Source organism: Chiloscyllium punctatum, chromosome 28 (genome assembly GCF_047496795.1).
Source record: "Chiloscyllium punctatum isolate Juve2018m chromosome 28, sChiPun1.3, whole genome shotgun sequence".
NCBI lineage: Eukaryota > Metazoa > Chordata > Chondrichthyes > Orectolobiformes > Hemiscylliidae > Chiloscyllium > Chiloscyllium punctatum.
This window is the reverse complement of record NC_092766.1, coordinates 48,785,661-48,801,190: the sequence shown is the minus strand read 5'-3', so window position 1 is coordinate 48,801,190 and position 15,530 is coordinate 48,785,661.

The following is a 15,530-nucleotide window of genomic DNA, read 5'->3' as shown; positions in this document are numbered from 1 at the left end:
CATATCAACGCACTGGGGAGGGGTACACATTCCTACATGCTGGGAGGGTAACAGCTCCTGGGTTACAAATCAATGTACTGGAATGGTGTACACAGTCCTACATGCAGGGAGGGTAACTGCTCCTGGGTTACAGATCAATGCACTGGGGTGGTGTACACAGTCCTACAGGCTGGGAGGGTGTCAGCTCCTGGGTTACAGATCAATGCACTGGGGTGGGGTACACAGTCCTACAGGCTGGGAGGGTAACTGCTCCTCGGTTACAGATCAATGAACTGGGGTGCGGTACACAGTCCTACATGCTGGGGGATAACTGCTCCTGGTTTACAGTTCAATGTACTGGGGTGGTGTACCCAGTCCTACATGCTGTGATGGTAACTGCTCCTGGGTTACAGATCAATGCACTGGGGTGGGGTACACAGTCCTACATGCTGGGAGGGTAACTGTTCCTCGGTTACAGAACAATGAACTGTGGTGCGGTACACAGTCCTACATGCTGGGGGGGTAACTGTTCCTGGTTTACAGATCAATGTACTGGGGTGGTGTACACAGTCCTACATGCTGTGATGGTAACTGCTCCTGGGTTACAGATCAATGCACTGGGGTGGGGTACACAGTCCTACATGCTGGGAGGGTAACTGCTCCTCGGTTACAGATCAATGTACTGGGGTGGGGTACACAGTCCTACATGCTGTGATGGTAACTGCACCTGGGTTGCAGATGAATGTACTGGGGTGGGGAACACAGTCGTACATGTGGGGAGGGTAACTGCTCCTCGGTTACAGATCAATGTACTGGGGTGGGGTACACAGTCCTACGTGCTGGGAGGGTAACTGCTCCTCATTTACAGATCAATGTACTGGGGTGGAGTAAACAGTCCTAAATGTGGGAGGGTAACTGCACCTGGGTTACAGATCAATGCACAGCGGTGGGGTACACAGTCCAACATGCTGTAAGGGTAACTGCTCCTGGGTTACAGATCAATGTACTGGTGTGGGGAACACAGTCCTTCATGCAGGGAGGGTAACTGCTCCTGGGTTACAGATCAATGTACTGGTGTGGGGAACACAGTCCTACATGTGTGGAGGGGAACTGCTCCTGGTTTACAGATCAATGTGCTGGGGTGTTGTACACAGTCCTACATGCTGGGACGGTAACTGCTACTGGGTTACAGATCAATGCACTGTGGTGGGATACACAGTCCTACATGTGGGGAGGGTAACTGCTTCTGGTTTACAAATCAATGTACTGGGGTGTGGTACACAGTCCAACATGCTGGGAGGGTAACTGCTCCTGGTTTACAGATCATTGCACTGGGGTGGGGAACACAGTCCTGCATGTGGGGAAGTTAACTGCTCCTTCGTTACAGATCAATGTACTGGGGTGGGGTGCACAATCCTACATGCAGGGAGGGTAACTGCTTTTGGCTTACAGATCAATGTACTGGGTTGGTGTACACAGTCCTACATGCTGGGAGGGTAAATGCTCCTATTTTACAAATCAATGCACAGGGGTGGGATACACAGTCCTACATGCTGGGAGGGTAACTGCTCCTGGGTTACATATCAATGTACTGGGGTGGTGTTCACAGTCCTTCATGCAAGGAGGATAACTGATCCTGGGTTACAGATCAATGCACTGGGGTGGTGTACACAGTCCTATATGCTGGGCGGGGGGAGCGGGGGGCGGCTAACTGCTCCAGGTTTACAGATCAATGTACTGGGGTGGTGTACACTGTCCACCATGCTGGGAGGTTAACTGCTCCTGGGTTACAGATCAATGCACTGGGGTGTGGTGCACAGTCCTACAGGCTGGGAGGGTAACTGCTCCTCGGTTACAGATCAATGCACTGGGGTGCGGTACACAGTCCTCCATGCTGGGGGGGTAACTGCTCCTGGTTTACAGATCAATGTACTGGGGTGGTGTACACAGTCCTACATGCTGTGATGGTAACTGCTCCTGGGTTACAGATCAATGTCCTGGGGTGGGGTACACAGTCCTACATGCTGGTAGGGGAACTGCTCCTGGTTTACAGATCAATGTACTGGGGTGGGGTATACAGTCCTACATGCAGGGAGGGTAACGGCTCCTGGGATACAGATCAATGTACTGGGGTGGGGTACACAGTCCTACATTCAGGGAGGATAACTGCTCCTGGATTACAGATCAATGTACTGGGGTGGGGTACACAGTCCTACATGCTGGGAGGGTAACTGCTCCTGGTTTGCAGATCAACGCACTGGGGAGGGGTACACAGTCCTACATGCTGGGAGGGTAACAGCTCCTGGGTTACAAATCAATGTACTGGGGTGGTGTACACAGTCCTACATGCAGGGAGGGTAACTGCTCCTGGGTTACAGATCAATGTACTGGGGTGGTGTACACAGTCCAACATTCTGGGAGGGTAACTGCTCCTGGTTTACAGATCAATGCAATGGGGTGGGGTACACAGTCGGACATGCTGGGAGGGTAACTGCTCCTGGGTTACCGATCAATGTACTGGGGTGGTGTACACAGTCCTACATGCTGGGAGGGTAACTGCTCCTGGTTTACAGATCAATGTACTGGGGTGGTGTACACAGTCTAACATGCTGGGAGGGTAACTGCTCCTCGGTTACTGATCAATGCACTGGGGTGGTGTTCACAGTCCTATATGCTGGGGGGGGGGGTGTGTAACTGCTCCTGGGTTACAGATCAATGTACTGGGGTGGGGTACACAGTCCTACATGCTTGGAGGGTAACTGCTCCTCGGTTACAGATCGATGTACTGGGGTGGGGTACACAGTCCTACATGCTGGGAGGCAAACTGCTCCTGGGTTACAGGTCAATGCACTGGGGTGGTGTACACAGTCCTACATGCTGGGAGGGTAACTGCTTCTGGGTTACAGATCAATGCACTGAGGTGGGGTAAACAGTCCTACATGCTGGGAGGGTAACTGCTCCTGGGTTACAGATCAATGTACTGGGGTGGGGTACACAGTCCTACATGCTGGGACGGTAACTGCTCCAGGGTTACAGATCAATGTAATGTGGTGGGGTACAGAGTCGTACATGTGGGGAGGGTAACTGCTCCTGGTTTACAGATCAATGCACTGGTGTGGGGTAGACAGTCCTCCATGCTGGGACGGTAACTGCTCCTGGGTAACAGATCAATGCACTGGGGTGGGATACACAGTCCTACATGTGGGGAAGGTAACTGTACCTGGGTTACAGATCAATGTACTGGGATGGGGTACACAGTCCTACATGCAGGGAGGATAACTGCTCCTGGCTTACAGATCAATGTACTGGGGTGGGGTACACAGTCCTACATTCTGGGAGGGTAACTGCTCCTGGTTTACAGATCAACGCACTGGGGAGGGGTACACATTCCTAAATGCTGGGAGGGTAACAGCTCCTGGGTTACAAATCAATGTACTGGGGTGGTGTACACAGTCCTACATGCAGGGAGGGTAACTGCTCCTGGGTTACAGATCAATGCACTGGGGTGGTGTACACAGTCCTACAGGCTGGGAGGGTATCAGCTCCTGGGTTACAGATCAATGCACTGGGGTGGGGTACACAGTCCTACAGGCTGGGAGGGTAACTGCTCCTCGGTTACAGATCCATGAACTGGGGTGCGGTATACAGTCCTACATGCTGGGGGACTAACTGCTCCTGGTTTACAGTTCAATGTACTGGGGTGGTGTACACAGTCCTACATGCTGTGATGGGAACTGCTCCTGGGTTACAGATCAATGCACTGGGGTGGGGTACACAGTCCTACATGCTGGGAGGGTAACTGTTCCTCGGTTACAGAACAATGAACTGGGGTGCGGTACACAGTCCTACATGCTGGGGGGGTAACTGTTCCTGGTTTACAGATCAATGCACTGGGGTGGGGTAGACAGTCCTACATGCTGGGAGGGTAACTGCTCCTCATTTACAGATCAATGTACTGGGGTGGAGTAAACAGTCCTAAATGTGGGAGGGTAACTGCACCTGGGTTACAGATCAATGCACAGCGGTGGGGTACACAGTCCTACATGCTGTAAGGGTAACTGCTCCTGGGTTACAGATCAATGTACTGGGGTGGGGAACACAGTCCTACATGCAGGGAAGGTAACTGCTTTTGGCTTACAGATCAATGTACTGGGTTGGTGTACACAGTCCTACATGCTGGGAGGGTAACTGCTCCTATTTTACAGATCAATGCACAGGGGTGGAATACACAGTCCTACATGCTGGGAGGGTAACTGCTCCTGGGTTACAAATCAATGTACTGGGGTGGTGTTCACAGTCCTACATGCAGGGAGGATAACTGATCCTGGGTTACAGATCAATGCACTGGGGTGGTGTACACAGTCCTATATGCTGGGCGGGGGCAGCGGGGGGCGGCTAACTGCTCCAGGTTTACAGATCAATGTACTGGGGTGGTGTACACTGTCCAGCATGCTGGGAGGGTAACTGCTCCTGGGTTACAGATCAATGCACTGGGGTGCGGTACACAGTCCTACATGCTGGGGGGGGTAACTGCTCCTGGTTTACAGATCAATGTACTGGGGTGGTGTACACAGTCCTACATGCTGTGATGGTAACTGCTCCTGGGTTACAGATCAATGTCCTGGGGTGGGGTACACAGTCCTACTTGCTGGTAGGGTAACTGCTCCTGGTTTACAGATCAATGTACTGGGGTGGGGTATACAGTCCTACATGCAGGGAGGGTAACGGCTCCTGGGATACAGATCAATGTACTGGGGTGGTGTACACAGTCCTACATGCTGGGAGGGTAACTGCTCCTGGTTTACAGATCAATGCACTGGGCTGGGGTACACAGTCCTAGATGCTGGGAGGGTAACTGCTCCTCGGTTACTGATCAATGCACTGGGGTGGGGTACACAGTCCTACATGCTGGGGGTGGGTAACTGCTCCTGGTTTACAGATCAATGTACTGGGGTAGTGTACACAGTCCTACATGCTTGGAGGGTAACTGCTCCTCAGTTACAGATCAATGTACTGGGGTGGGTTACACAGTCCTACATGCTGGGAGGGTAACTGATCCTCGGTTACAGATCAATGTACTGGGGTGGGGTACACAGTCCTACATGCTGGGAGGGTAACTGCTCCTGGGTTACAGATCAATGTACTGGGGTGGGGTACACAGTCCTACATGCTGGGAGGGTAACTGCTCCTGGGTTACAGATCAATGTACTGGGGTGGGGTACACAGTCGTACGTGTGGGGGGTGTAACTGCCCCAGGGTTACAGATCAATGTACTGCGGTGGGGTACACAGTCGTACATGTGGGGGGTGTAACTGCTCCTGGTTTACAGATCAATGCACTGGGGTGGGGTAGACAGTCCTACATGCTGGGTCGGTAACTGCATCTGGGTTACAGATCAATGCACAGCTGTGGGGTACACAGTCCTACATGCTGGGAGAGTAACTGCTCCTCGGTTACAGATCAATGTACTGGGGTGGGGTACACAGTCCTACATGCTGGGAGGGTAAGTGCACCTGGGTTGTTACAGATCAATGCACAGCTGTGGGGTACACAGTCCTACATGCTGGGAGGGTAACTGCACCTGGGTTACAGATCAATGCCCTGTGGTGGTGTACACAGTCCTACTTGTGGGGTCGCTAACTGCTCCTGGTTTACAGATCAATGTACTGGGGTAGTGTACACAGTCCTACATGCAGTGATGGTAACTGCTCCTGGGTTACAGATCAATATACTGGTGTGGGGTACACAGGACTACATGCTGTGATGGTAACTGCTCCTGGGTTACAGATCAATGCACTGCGGCGGGGTACACAGTCTTACATGCTGGGAGGGTAACTGCTCCTGCGTTACAGATCGATGTACTAGGGTGGGGAACACAGTCCTACATGCTGGGAGAGTAACTGCTGCGGGGTTACAGATCAACGTACTGGGGTGGGGTACACAGTCCTACATGTGGGGAGGGTAACTGCACCTGGTTTACAGATCAATGTACTGGGGTGTGGTACACAGTCCTACATGCTGGGACGGTAACTGCTCCTGGGTTACAAATCAATACACTGGGGTGGGATACACAGTCCTACATGTGGGGAAGGTAACTGCTCCTGATTTACAGATCAATGTACTGGGGTGGGGTACACAGTCCTACATGCCGGGAGGATAACTGCTCCTGGGTTACAGGTCAATGTACTGGGGTGGGGTACACAGTCCTACATTCTGGGAGGGTAACTGCTCCTGGTTTACAGATCAATGCACTGGGGTGGTGCGCACAGTCCTACATGCTGGGGGAGGGGCGGGGCGGTAACTGCTCCAGGTTTACAGATCAATGTACTGGGGTGTTGTACACAGTCCAACATGCTGTGATGGTAACTGCTCCTCTGTTACAGATCAATGTACTGGGGTGGGATACACAGTCCTACATGCTGGGAGGGTAACTGCTCCTGGTTTACAGATCAATGCATTGGGTGAAGTTCACAGTCCTACATGCTGGGAGGGTAACTGCTTCTGGGTTCCAGATTAATGTACTGGGGTGGGGCACACAGTCCTACATGCTGGGATGGTAACTGCACCTGGGTTGCAGATCAATGTACTGGGGTGGGGAACACAGTCCTACATGTGGTGAGGGTAACTGCTCCTGGTTTACAGATCAATGTACTGGGGTGTTGTACACAGTCCTACATGCTGGGACGGTAACTGCTCCTGGGTTACAGATCAATGCACTGGTTTGGTATACACAGTCCTACATGTGGGGAGGGTAATTGCTCCTGGTTTACGGATCAAAGTACTGGGGTAGGGTACACAGTCCTACATGCTGGGAGGGTAACTACTCCTGGATTACAGATCAATGCACTGGGGTGGGGTACACAGTCCAACATGCTGGGAGGGTAACTGCTCTTGGGTTACAAATCAATGTACTGGGGTGTGGTACACAGTCCTACATGCTGGGAGGGTAACTGCTCCTGGGTTACAAATCAATGCACTGCGGTGGTGTACACATTCCTACCTGCAGGGAGGGTAACTTCTCCTGGGTTACAGATCAATGCACTGGGGTGGTGTACACAGTTCTACATGCTGGGGGCGGGGGCGGAGGATAACTGCTCCAGGTTTACAGATCAATGTACTGGGGTGGTGTACACAGTCCAACATGCTGGGAGGGTAACTGCTCCTGGGTTACAGATCAATGCACTGGGGTGGGGTACACAGTCTTACAGGCTGGGGGGTGTAACTGCTACTGGTTTACAGATCAATATACTGGGGTGGGGTACACAGGACTACATGCTGTGATGGTAACTGCTCCTGGGTTACAGATCAATGCACTGCGGCGGGGTACACAGTCTTACATGCTGGGAGGGTAACTGCTCCTGCGTTACAGATCGATGTACTAGGGTGGGGTACACAGTCCTCCGTGCTGGGAAGGTAACTGCTCCTGGGTTACAGATCAATGTACTGGAGTGGGGTACACAGTCCCACATGCTGGGATGGTATCTGCTCCTCGGTTACAGATCGATGTACTGGGGTGGGGTACACAGTCCTACATGCTGGGAGGGTAACTGCACCTGGGTTACAGATCAATGCACAGCTGTGGGGTACACAGTCCTACATGCTGGGAGGGTAACTGATCCTGGGTTACAGATCAATGCACTGGGGTGGTGTACACAGTCCTATATGCTGGGCGGGGGGAGCGGGGGGCGGCTAACTGCTCCAGGTTTACAGATCAATGTACTGGGGTGGTGTACACTGTCCACCATGCTGGGAGGGTAACTGCTCCTGGGTTACAGATCAATGCACTGGGGTGGGGTGCACAGTCCTACAGGCTGGGAGGGTAACTGCTCCTCCGTTACAGATCAATGCACTGGGGTACGGTACACAGTCCTACATGCTGGGGGGGGTAACTGCTCCTGGTTTACAGATCAATGTACTGGGGTGGTGTACACAGTCCTACATGCTGTGATGGTAACTGCTCCTGGGTTACAGATCAATGTCCTGGGGTGGGGTACACAGTCCTACTTGCTGGTAGGGTAACTGCTCCTGGTTTACAGATCAATGTACTGGGGTGGGGTATACAGTCCTACATGCAGGGAGGGTAACGGCTCCTGGGATACAGATCAATGTACTGGGGTGGTGTACACAGTCCTACATGCTGGGAGGGTAACTGCTCCTGGTTTACAGATCAATGCACTGGGCTGGGGTACACAGTCCTAGATGCTGGGAGGGTAACTGCTCCTCGGTTACTGATCAATGCACTGGGGTGGGGTACACAGTCTTACATGCTGGGGGTGGGTAACTGCTCCTGGTTTACAGATCAATGTACTGGGGTAGTGTACACAGTCCTACATGCAGTGATGGTAACTGCTCCTGGGTTACAGATCAATGCACTGGGGTGGGGTACACAGTCCTACATGCTTGGAGGGTAACTGCTCCTCAGTTACAGATCAATGTACTGGGGTGGGGTACACAGTCCTACATGCTGGGAGGGTAACTGATCCTCGGTTACAGATCAATGTACTGGGGTGGGGTACACAGTCCTACATGCTGGGAGGGTAACTGCTCCTGGGTTACAGATCAATGTACTGGGGTGGGGTACACAGTCGTACATGTGGGGGGTGTAACTGCCCCAGGGTTACAGATCAATGTACTGCGGTGGGGTACACAGTCGTACATGTGGGGGGTGTAACTGCTCCTGGTTTACAGATCAATGCACTGGGGTGGGGTAGACAGTCCTACATGCTGGGAGGGTAAGTGCACCTGGGTTACAGATCAATGCACAGCTGTGGGGTACACAGTCCTACATGCTGGGAGGGTAACTGCACCTGGGTTACAGATCAATGCCCTGTGGTGGTGTACACAGTCCTACTTGTGGGGTCGGTAACTGCTCCTGGTTTACAGATCAATGTACTGGGGTGGGGAACACAGTCCTACATGCTGGGAGAGTAACTGCTGCGGGGTTACAGATCAACGTACTGGGGTGGGGTACACAGTCCTACATGTGGGGTGGGTAACTGCACCTGGTTTACAGATCAATGTACTGGGGTGTGGTACACAGTCCTACATGCTGGGACGGTAACTGCTCCTGGGTTACAAATCAATACACTGGGGTGGGATACACAGTCCTACATGTGGGGAAGGTAACTGCTCCTGGTTTACAGATCAATGTACTGGGGTGGGGTACAGAGTCCTACATGCCGGGAGGATAACTGCTCCTGGGTTACAGGTCAATGTACTGGGGTGGTGTACACAGTCCTACATTCTGGGAGGGTAACTGCTCCTGGTTTACAGATCAATGCACTGGGGTGGGGTACACAGTCCTACATGCAGGGAGGGTAACTGCTCCTGGGTTACAGATCAATGCACTGGGGTGGTGCGCACAGTCCTACATGCTGGGGGAGGGGCGGGGCGCTAACTGCTCCAGGTTTACAGATCAATGTACTGGGGTGTTGTACACTGTCCAACATGCTGTGATGGTAACTGCTCCTCGGTTACAGATCAATGTACTGGGGTGGGATACACAGTCCTACATGCTGGGAGGGTAACTGCTCCTGGTTTACACATCAATGTACTGTGGTGTTGGACACAGTCCTACATGCTAGGACGGTAACTGCTCCTGGGTTACACATCAATGCACTGTGGTGGGATACACAGTCCTACATGTGGGGAGGGTAACTGCTCCAGGTTTACAGATCAATGTACTGGGGTGGGATACACAGTCCAACATGTGGGGAGGGTAACTGCTCCTGGTTTACAGATCAATGTACTGGGGTGGGGAACATAATCCGATGTGCTGGGAGGGTAACTGCTCCTGGGTTACAGATCAACGTACTGGGGTTGGGTACACAGTCCGACATGTGGGGAGTGTAACTGCTCCTGGTTTACAGATAAATGTACTGGGGTGTTGGACACAGTCCTACATGCTGGGACGGTAACTGCTCCTGGGTTACAGATCAATGCACTGTGGTGGGATACACAGTTCTACATGTGGGGAGGGTAACTGCTCCTGGTTTACAGATCAATGTACTGGGGTGCGGTACACAGTCCTACATGCTGGGAGGGTAACTGCTCCTGGGTTACATTTCAATGTACTGGGGTGTGGTACACAGTCCAACATGCTGGGAGGGTAAATGCTCCTGGTTTACAGATCAATGTACTGGGGTAGGGTACACAGTCCTACATGCTGGGAGGGTAACTGCTCCTGGTTTACAGATCAATGCACTGGGGTGGGGTACACAGTCCTACATGTGGGGAGGTTAACTTCTCCTGCTTTACAGATCAATGTACTGGGGTGGGGTACACAGTCCTACATGCAGGGAGGGTAACTGCTTTTGGGTTACAGATCAATGTACTGGGTTGGTGTACACAGTCCTACATGCTGGGAGGGTAACTGCTCCTGGTTTACAGATCAATGCACTGGGGTGGGGTACACAGTCCTACATGCTGGGAGGGTAACTGGTCCTGGGTTACGAATCAATGTACTGGGGTGTTGTTCACAGTCCAACATGCAGGGAGAGTAACTGATCCTGGGTTACAGATCAGTGCACTGTGGTGGTGCACACAGTCCGATATGCTGGGCGGGGGGAGGGGCGGGGGGCTAACTGCTCCAGGTTTACAGATCAATGTACTGGGGTTTGTGTACACAGTCCAACATGCTGGGAGGGTAACTGCTCCTGGGTTACAGATCAATGCACTGGGGTGGGGTACCCAGTCCTACAGGCTGGGAGGGTAACTGCTCCTCGGTTACAGATCAATGCACTGGGGTGCGGTACACAGTCCCTAACGCTGGGGGGGGTAACTGCTCTTGGTTTACAGATCAATGTACTGGGGTGGGGTACAGAGTCCTACATGCTGGGAGGGTAACTGCTCCTGGTTTACAGATCAATGCACTGGGCTGGGGTACACAGTCCTACATGCTGGGAGTGTAAATGCTCCTTGGTTACTGATCAATGCACTGGGGTGGGGTACACAGTCCTACAGGCTGGGGGGGAGGGTAAATGCTCCTGGTTTACAGATCAATGTACTGGGGTGGTGTACACAGTCCGACTAGCTGCGGGTGGAGTAACCGCTCCAGGTTTACAGATCAATGTACTGCGGCGGTGTACACAGTCCAACATGCTGGGAGGGTAACAGCTCCTGGGTTACAGATCAATGCACTGGTGTGGGGTACAGAGTCCTACATGCTGGGGGGGGGGGGGTAACTGCTCCTGGTTTACAGATCAAAGTACTGGGGTGGTGTACACAGTCCTGCATGCTGTGATGGTAACTGCTCCTGGGTTACAGATCAATGTACTGGGGTGGGGTACACAGTTCTACATGCTTGGAGGGTAACTGCTCCTCGGTTCCAGATCAATGTACTGGGGTGGGGTACACAGTCCTACATGCGGGGAGGCAAACTGCTCCTGGGTTACAGATCAATTTACTGGGTTGGTGTACACAGTCCTACATGTTGGGAGGGTAACTGCTTCTGGGTTACAGATCAATTTACTGGGGTGGTGTACACAGTCCTACATGCTGGGAGGGTAACTGCTTCTGGGTTACAGATCAATTTACTGGGGTGGTGTACACAGTCCTACATGTTGGGAGGGTAACTGCTTCTGGGTTACAGATCAATTTACTGGGGTGGTGTACACAGTCCTACATGCTGGGAGGGTAACTGCTACTGGGTTACAGATCAATTTACTGGGGTGGGGTACACAGTCCTACATGCTGGGAGGGTAACTGCTCCTGGGTTACAGATCAATGTACTGGGGTGGGGTGCACAGTCCTACATGCTGGGACGGTAAATGCTCCAGGGTTACAGATCAATGTACTGGGGTGGGGTACACAGTCGTACATGTGGGGAGGGTAACTGCTCCTGGATTACAGATCAATGCACTGGGGTGGGGTAGACAGTCCTACATGCTGGGACGGTAACTGCTCCTCGGTTACAGATCAATGTGCTGGGATACGGTTCACAGTCCTACATGCTGTGATGGTAACTGCTCCTGTGTTACAGTTCAATGTACTGGGGTGGGGTACACAGTCCTACATGCTGGGAGGGTAACTGCAGCTGGGTTACAGATCAATGCACAGCTGTGGGGTACACAGTCCTACATGTTGGGTGGGCAACTGCTCCTGGGTTACAGATCAATGCACTGTGGTTGTGTACACAGTCCTACATGTGGGGAGGGTAAATGCTCCTGATTTACAGATCAATGTTCTGGGGTGGGGAACACAGTCCTACATGCTGGGAGGGTAACTGCTCCTGGATTACAGATCAACGAACTGGGGTGGGGTACACAGTCCTACATGCGGGGAGGATAACTGCTCCTGGTTTACAGATCAATGTACAGGGGTGTTGTACACAGTCCTCCATGCTGTGACGGTAACTGCTCCTGGGTTACAGATCAATGCACTGGGGTGGGATACACAGTCCGACATGTGGGGAAGGTAACTGCTCCTGGTTTACAGATCAATGTACTGGGGTGGGGTACACAGTCCTACATGCAGGGAGGATAACTGCTCCTGGGTTACAGATCAATGTACTGGGGTGGGGTACACAGTCCTACATGCTGGGAGGTTTACTGCTCCTGGTTTACAGATCAATGCACTGGGGAGGGGTACACAGTCCTACATGCTGGGTGGGTGGGAGCGGTAACTGCTCCAGGTTTACAGATCAATATACTGGGGTGTTGTACACAGTCCAACATGCTGGGAGGGTAACTGCTCCTGGGTTACAGATCAATGAACTGGGGTGGTGTACACAGTCCTACATGCTGGGAGGGTAACTGATTCTGGGTTACAGATCAATTTACTGGGGTGGGGTACACAGTCCTTCATGCTGGGAGGGTAACTGCTCCTGGGTTACAGATCAATGTACTGGGGTGGGGTGCACAGTCCTACATGCTGGGACGGTAACTGCTCCAGGGTTACAGATCAATGTACTGGGGTGGGGTACACAGTCGTACATTTGGGGAGGGTAACTGCTCCTGGTTTACAGATCAATGCACTGGGGTGGGGTAGACAGTCCTACATGCTGGGACGGTAACTGCTCCTCGGTTACAGATCAATGTGCTGGGATACGGTTCACAGTCCTACATGCTGTGATGGTAACTGCTCCTGGGTTACAGTTCAATGTACTGGGGTGGGGTACACAGTCCTTCATGCTGGGAGGGTAACTGCTCCTCGATTACAGATCAATGTACTGGGGTGGGGTACACAGTCCTACATGCTGGGAGGGTAACTGCAGCTGGGTTACAGATCAATGCACAGCTGTGGGGTACACAGTCCTACATGCTGGGTGGGTAACTGCTCCTGGGTTACAGATCAATGCACTGTGGTGGTGTACACAGTCCTACATGCTGGGAGGCAAACTGCTCCTGGGTTACAGATCAATGAACTGGGGTGCGGTACACAGTCCTACATGCTGGGCGGGTAACTGCTCCTGGGTTACAGATCAATGCACTGGGGTGGGGTACACAGTCCTACATGCTGGGATTGTAACTGCTCCTCGGTTACAGATCAATGTGCTGGGGTTGGGTACACAGTCCTACATGCTGGGAAGGTAACTGCTCCTCGGTTACAGATCAATGTACTGGGGTGGGGTACACAGTCCTACATGCTGGGGCGGTAACTGCACCTGGGTTACAGATCAATGCACAACTGTGGGGTACACAGTCCTACATGCTGGGTGGGTAACTGCTCCTGCGTTACAGATCAATGCACTGTGGTGGTGTACGCAGTCCTTCATGTGGGGAGGGTAAATGCTCCTGATTTACAGATCAATGTCCTGGGGTGGGGAACACAGTCCTACATGCTGGGAGGGTAACTGCTCCTGGGTTACAGATCAACGTACTGGGGTGGGGTACACAGTCCTACATGCGGGGAGGGTTACTGCTCCTGGTTTACAGATCAATGTCCTGGGGTGTTGTACACAGTCCTCCATGCTGGGACGGTAACTGCTCCTGGGTTACAGATCAATGCACTGGGGTGGGGTACACAGTCCTACATGCAGGGAGGGTAACTGCTTCTGGGTTACAGATCAATTTACTGGGGTGGGGTACACAGTCCTACATGCTGGGAGGGTAACTGCTCCTGGGTTACAGATCAATGTACTGGGGTGGGGTGCACAGTCCTACATGCTGGGACGGTAACTGCTCCAGGGTTACAGATCAATGTACTGGGGTGGGGTACACAGTCGTACATTTGGGGAGGGTAACTGCTCCTGGTTTACAGATCAATGTAATGGGGTGGGGTACTCAGTCCTACACGCTGGGACGGTAACTGCTCCTCGGTTACAGATCAATGTGCTGGGATACGGTTCACAGTCCTACATGCTGTGATGGTAACTGCTCCTGCGTTACAGTTCAATGTACTGGGGTGGGGTACACAGTCCTTCATGCTGGGAGGTTAACTGCTCCTCGATTACAGATCAATGTACTGGGGTGGGGTACACAGTCTTACATGCTGGGAGGGTAACTGCAGCTGGGTTACAGATCAATGCACAGCTGTGGGGTACACAGTCCTACATGCTGGGTGGGTAACTGCTCCTGGGTTACAGATCAATGCACTGTGGTGGTGTACACAGTCCTACATGCTGGGAGGCAAACTGCTCCTGGGTTACAGATCAATGAACTGGGGTGCGGTACACAGTCCTACATGCTGGGGGGGTAACAGCTCCTGGGTTACAGATCAATGCACTGGTGTGGGGTACACAGTCCTACATGCTGGGATTGTAACTGCTCCTCGGTTACAGATCAATGTGCTGGGGTTGGGTACACAGTCCTACATGCTGGGAAGGTAACTGCTCCTCGGTTACAGATCAATGTACTGGGGTGGGGTACACAGTCCTACATGCTGGGGCGGTAACTGCACCTGGGTTACAGATCAATGCACAGCTGTGGGGTACACAGTCCTACATGCTGGGTGGGTAACTGATCCTGGGTTACAGATCAATGCACTGTGGTGGTGTACACAGTCCTTCATGTGGGGAGGGTAAATGCTCCTGATTTACAGATCAATGTCCTGGGGTGGGGAACACAGTCCTACATGCTGGGAGGATAACCGGTCTTTGGGTTACAGATCAACGTACTGGGGTGGGGTACACAGTCCTACATGCGGGGAGGGTTAATGCTCCTGGTTTACAGATCAATGTACTGGGGTGTTGTACACAGTCCTCCATGCTGGGACGGTAACTGCTCCTGGGTTACAGATCAATGCACTGGGGTGGGATACACAGTCCGACATGTGGGGAAGGTAACTGCTCCTGGTTTACAGATCAATGTACTGGGGTGGGGTACACAGTCCTACATGCAGGGAGGATAACTGCTCCTGGGTTACAGATCAATGTACTGGGGTGGGGAACACAGTCCTACATGCTGGGAGGGTAACTGCTCCTGGTTTCCAGATCAATGCACTGGGTAGGGGTACACAGTCCTACAAGCTGGGTGGGTGGGAGCGGTAACTGCTCCAGGTTTACAGATCAATATACTGGGGTGTTGTACACAGTCCAACATGCTGGGAGGGTAACTGCTCCTGGGTTACAGATCAATGCACTGGGGTGTGGTACACAGTCCTACAGGCTGGGA